We start from the raw sequence: 6,000 nt of genomic DNA, 5'->3' as shown, positions 1-6,000 counted from the left end.
CTAAGAACCACTTACATAGCCCTTCAGTAGGCCTGCTGGTCCCTGCCTCCTGCAGCTTTGTGCTGTGCAGAGGCTTTGTGGGGCAGTGAGGGGGCCGGGGAGCAGCGGGGCTGGAGGAGCGATGAGAAAAATTTGCAGCGTCATCCTACCATTTGTCCAAGCTTCTCAGTCCTGCCTGGGTGTCTTTGAGCCGAAGCAGCACTCCTGCCTTTGTCCCTCCTTGCAGTGGGAAGAGGGAGCCGATTTGCTTTCCCATTTCTTCATGCCTGTCCTACAAGGGATGGGAGGAGCTGCTGGCCCTGCTGAGTGCGGGGACTTCTTTTCCATAGCAAAAAAAGCCTTTTCTTGTTGAGGCGGGCTCTTGCTGGCAGAGGGCGAACCCCATGAGCAGCAGAGCTGTGCTCACATCACATCAGGCTGTGCTGGGGCTGCAGGCAGATGAGCTCTTGGGAGGACACACTGCACCCCCGGGTCAGTGGCTCGATCTTTTGGGCACAAGGAAGGTAGGAGGTGTGAGAAGCAAAGCCCACTCATCAGTTAAAATTTCAAGAAAATTTAATGTGAGACAATAGGGGACAAAGTCAATAAAGCAGAAGGAACAGCACTGCCTGCTTAGCCACATTAGCTGCAGCCAGAGGCACACACCAGTCAACACAACACCCCTTGTATGGCTGGGGTATTGCATCAGCCCAATGCGTATTTACAAGCAGTTCTTTGTATTCCAACGTTTTAACAGAGTTCCTTCTCCGTCCGGCCTTTTTGGCGCATATGCGGTTGTCCTAGTCCTGGTCCTTTGTTACTTTTTGACACATTCAACAGGCTTCAATTCCTTCGTTGGTTAAATGTTAATATTACAACAATTCTTCACCAGCATTGGTATCACAACAAAACATTTGAATTAAAAGAACTCTGAACTTTAGCAAAACTTCTTTTACAAAAGTCAACATTATAAAACATATAGAGTTTACTCTAACAGTTGCAAAAGCCAACACTGTAATGTATTTATCATGATGGTGGTGTGGTTTGATGGCTTCTTCTAGATGAAAACCTGTCTTCTCAGCCTGTCTGTCCCCTGAACCATTCCCCATCAAACTCTGATGCATTCCCTCTCTCTTCTGTCCCTGCAGGGCTCCATTGCACCTGGCGAGACGCAAGAGCTGAATTTTTCTTACATGCCAGGATTACCAGGAACCTTCAGCAGGACTTACCACCTCAAAGTGGGTGACCTGGAGCCAGAAAGTATCCATCTGAAAGGAGAAGCATCCTTTTCCATGTTTAGTGTGAACCTGCCCTAGAACATCAAAGGTGGGTACTGCCTGTCTGCCTCCAGGAGGGGCCCCTCTGGTTTTGTTCCCTACCATATGCCCACGGGGCAGCTCGTGCCCACCTCCAGCAAGCCTGGAGGGTTGCAGGACTCCCAGACCAACTCAAGCTCTCTGGTTGCCTCATGAGTCTTGAGCAAGGATCCCATGTGGGCTCTGTCCCAGGAACCATCCTGCAGAGCTTGCCAGCACATCTGGCAGGGTTCTGAAGGGTGATGGCTAGACTGAAAGGCTTGGGAAAGCTCTAAGAGAGGCTGGCAGGGCTTCTGGCAGGGTTGGATTTGTGTGACACTGCAGGGGATGAGATGCTCCTCTGTGGGGAGGAAGATGGGTGAGGATGCAGAGAGGAGCAGCAGCAGCATCCACTTTCCATACATGGCTTGAGGGATTTCTTCCCGGAAGGAAGTGTTGGGAGGCAGGGACCTCCCAGCTTTAATGGGATTGGCACTTTACTCACACTTCTCTTCGTGGATGTTTTCTTCCTTCAGGAAATGAAAAGTATAAGGAGCCATTGGAACGGCATGTAAAACAGCAGCAACAACAAAGTCAAAGGAAAGAATCACTTGTTGGCAAGAAGACTCAGACCCCAAAGACTAAGACCTTGAAGACTCGGAATCCGAAGACTCGGACCTCAAAGACTCGGACCTCGAAGACTCAGAATTCGAAGACTCGGACCTCGAAGACTCAGAATCCGAAGACTCGGACCTGGAAGACTCGGACCTGGAAGACTCGGAATCCGAGGACTCGGAACTCGAAGACTCGGAATCCGAAGACTCGGACCTGGAAGACTCGGACCTGGAAGACTCGGACCTCGAAGACTCAGAATCCGAAGACTCGGACCTCGAAGACTCGGACCTTGAAGACTCGGAATCCGAAGACTCGGACCTCGAAGACTCGGACCTCGAAGACTCGGACCTTGAAGACTCAGAATCCGAAGACTCGGAATCCGAAGACTCGGACCTCAAAGACTCAGAATCCGAAGACTCGGAATCCGAAGACTCGGACCTTGAAGACTCCCAATCCGAAGACTCGGAATCCGAAGACTCGGACCTCAAAGACTCAGAATCCGAAGACTTGGACCTCGAAGACTCGGAATCCGAAGACTCGGAATCCGAAGACTCGGACCTCGAAGATTCGGAATCCGAAGACTCGGACCTCGAAGATTTGGAATCCGAAGACTCAGAATCCGAAGACTCGGACCTCGAAGACTCGGAATCCGAAGACTCGGAATCCGAAGACTCGGACCTCAAAGACTCGGAATCCGAAGACTCGGACCTCGAAGACTCGGACCTCGAAGACTCGGAATCCAAAGACTCGGACCTCAAAGACTCGGAATCCGAAGACTCGGAGTCTGAAGACTCGGACCTCAAAGACTCGGAATCCGAAGACTCAGAATCCAAAGACTCGGACCTCAAAGACTCGGAATCCAAAGACTGGGAATCTGAAGACTCGGAATCCAAAGACTCGGACCTCAAAGACTCAGAATCCTAAGACTCAGAACCGGAAGCCCAGCTTGCTTGGCTCTGGCGATGTAGTAAGAACAGCTGCAGCCCAGTTTGGCACATGCCACCCTCTCCGTGTCACCTGAGGCCCTCGCAGCCCACAGCAGCTTCCTGGTGCCCTGATGGCATTTGGGACCTCCCTGCCCACTTTACAGCCATGTGTCACCTCAGCATTGCCCCTAGGGCTGCCACTCTGGTCATGGTCTCTTCTGGTGTTGCACCAGCTTCCTGGCTACCCCAGGGAGAGATCCTGAAGGCCATGCTCAAGGGATGGAGTTGATGGCGCTTTGAAGGAGATGCAGGTCATTTCTGGGGAGTTTGCTGGTCCCAACCCAAGCCCTGTCAGATTTACAGACCCGAACAGTAGGTGCCTGACTGTGCCCTGGGACAGTGCTGGCCGTGCTCATCTCCACGAGGCACCAGCTTCCAAGCTGTGCCTTTCAAGACACAAGGCTTTCAAGGCTTTCCCGGTTCCCTTTCAAGACAGCTTTTGTCCAAGCTGCCTTGGTACTGACTGGGGGCAAGCAAGGATCTGGAGCTCTGGAAGGTTCCTGGCTTGTCTGTCTGCCCGGCCAGATCAGCTTTGCCAACAGTGGCTGGGCAGGCAAAGATGTGGGAGTGACTACCCTGGAGATGAGTCCTGGCTAAGAGCAGGCGGTGTCATAGGCCCTCCCCTCGCAAGGGTCGGTCACCAAAGTCGTCCCAAGCGTGTGGGAGGCTGTCACGATCTGCTCACACAAGCGGGGTTCAAGATGGTTCATTTTAGGGATCTCAGAGCGCAAAAGACACAGCGGGGGACAAACTCAGTTTATTCAATCACAAATACACCTTTATTTAGTGCCAAAAAATGCAATAGTGGGGAGAGAAAAGAGAATAGTAAGAAAGACAGAAAAAGAGGGGAAGGGGATTATAGCTACCAGCATGGAGGGTCGAGCCCTCGAGGCTTTTGAAGATGCCTATAGACGCGAGTTTCTCCATTGGGGTGATCACAAAAGTGAGCGGGGGTCTCCAGGGTTTTTATAGTCCTCTCCGAAGCGACAGGCAGTTGGCCAAACAGGTGGGGGAAATCATTGCAGTGTGTTCATTTAGAGAACCCAGAACAAGTCTGTTGTCAGCAGGTGCAGTGTCAGCAGGCGCGGTCACTTCACCGTGACTTGCCCATTGTTTCTGCTCAGGTTCTGATGTTCCAGTATGCATGCTGGGTGTTTTCCATCAAACACACCTGCAGGCAGCACTTGGCCAACATCCCACCTCAGCCAGGCCACAACTCCCGTGTTGAGATTTTCAAGTCCCTTCTAGGGGTTTCCGTCTCTGTCCTTGACCATGGTCGTGAGGCAGATGAGGGATCTTCGGACCGTCTCTTACACCACCCCGTGACTCACGATTGTCATCAAGAGAGCTCCTTCAGCAGGATTCCGTAGTCTTGCGAAGTCTTCACGACTCGTCCATGTTAGTAGCATATCCCGGAATAAAAACAGAGACAGTAGAGTGTGTGTGAAAGAAAGAGGAAAAAATAGAAAAAGGAAATAAAAACAAAACAAAATCAATCAATATTGATTAAATTTTTTTCAAAATAATCAAAGCAAATCATAAAATTAAAAATTTTCAAACAACAGCTTAATTTTGATTACAGCATAACATAATTAAAACAACAATAATCAAAACAAGCAACCAACAATTTCAAATTAAATCGCTGTTGGAGGTCTAATTTTCGCTGTTAGGGTAGTATGTCTCGTGTCAATAACTTTGGGAGTGTCTCAAAAGGGGTCTTGACTCTTCATCATTTTCCAATTTAGGATGTATAAAATGACTGATAAGAAAACCAATCAAAACCAAAATCAAAAGAACAACAAATGGGATGACACACTTTGTTCAGGATACCTGTAGCTGTAGGTGACCACCCAAAAAGGGTATCCCACCACCTGTATTCAGCATCCTTTTTGACCCTTTCCATGACATGATGTATTTTTCTCACATTGTGATGAATAGTTATCAGGGTTTTCTGTCTGTTTTTCTTGATCTTTTCCAAAATCTCAAGTCCTGATGAAGCAACAATTGCTTCACCAAAGTAAGATTCATCCCAATAGGGGGAGGCAATAATTTGTGCATCACTGTATAATCAGATTGTAAAAGGTGGTAAGAGGTAACTGGGGCTATGTACGAAAAATCACATCCTGTAATTTTGGTAAAGTTACAAACACAATAATTTGAGTGTTTCTTAAGATTCACTACTATTTCTTCTACAAACACTACATCACAAGCAGTTTTAAAGCATGCACACCCACTGCCTATATATATTAGCACTGTTTCAGAAGTTTGGTTAGGGTGAATTTCAAAGTGGCAGGTATTTTGTTCAGTGTCCAGAAATATGTCTTGAGCTATGACTGCATTAACAATATCAAGTGCACCAAGACATTAAAAGCTGTAACTGTGTTGGTATTGGGGTTATAGGTAAAGTTTACCAATTTCTACCAGGATTGGAATTCCTTTTCAAAATCATTTGCATTGTCCCAAATTATTTTCCGAATTTCAGTAGGAAAAGTACCTTCTTCTCCTTCCCTTATGATTGAGGCAACAACTGTCTGCATCCAAAGCTGTGTCTGGATGCAGCTAAGAGCCAAAGAAACATTGTTTTGTGTAGCACCAAGTGCATCAATTATCATTTTGTGATCATTCACATTCACCTTTTCCCAATTTGGTAATATGTTTGATAGCAACCACTGATGTGTTGGACCTGGATGTGTGGACCTGGACCAAATGGAGGACCTGCCTCCCAGACACACCGTGACATTTGAAGTGTGCTTTGAAAGTGCTTGCCGCCCACAGGGTGACGTGGATGTGCTGCTGCCCATCAAGGTACCACAGCTCTTGGGGCAGGCAGCAGGCTGGGCACCGCAGCAGCTGTCACCTGCACCCTCCGCTGAATTCTCTGTCCTTCTCCAGGTAGAAAAAGGCCCCAGGTCTCACATCCGCCTCCATGCCGCTGTCGTTGAACTGTCACTCAGACTTTCAAAGAACACTCTGAAGTTCTCGGATACCCTCGTTGGGCAGTGCCAGACGGAGACAGTCCGGCTCTACAACTGGTTCCATGTCCCCTGCACTTGGTTTATTACTGCCATCCAGCCTGTAATGGAGGTAAAGCACGGGCAACACTGAACACGTAACTTCTTGGTTGG

This window comes from Chamaea fasciata, unplaced genomic scaffold (assembly GCF_029207755.1).
Source record: "Chamaea fasciata isolate MVZ Bird 193981 ecotype frontalis unplaced genomic scaffold, bChaFas1.0.hap1 SCAF_12, whole genome shotgun sequence".
In the NCBI taxonomy this organism is placed as follows: domain Eukaryota; kingdom Metazoa; phylum Chordata; class Aves; order Passeriformes; family Sylviidae; genus Chamaea; species Chamaea fasciata.
This window is presented reverse-complemented; position numbering follows the sequence as displayed.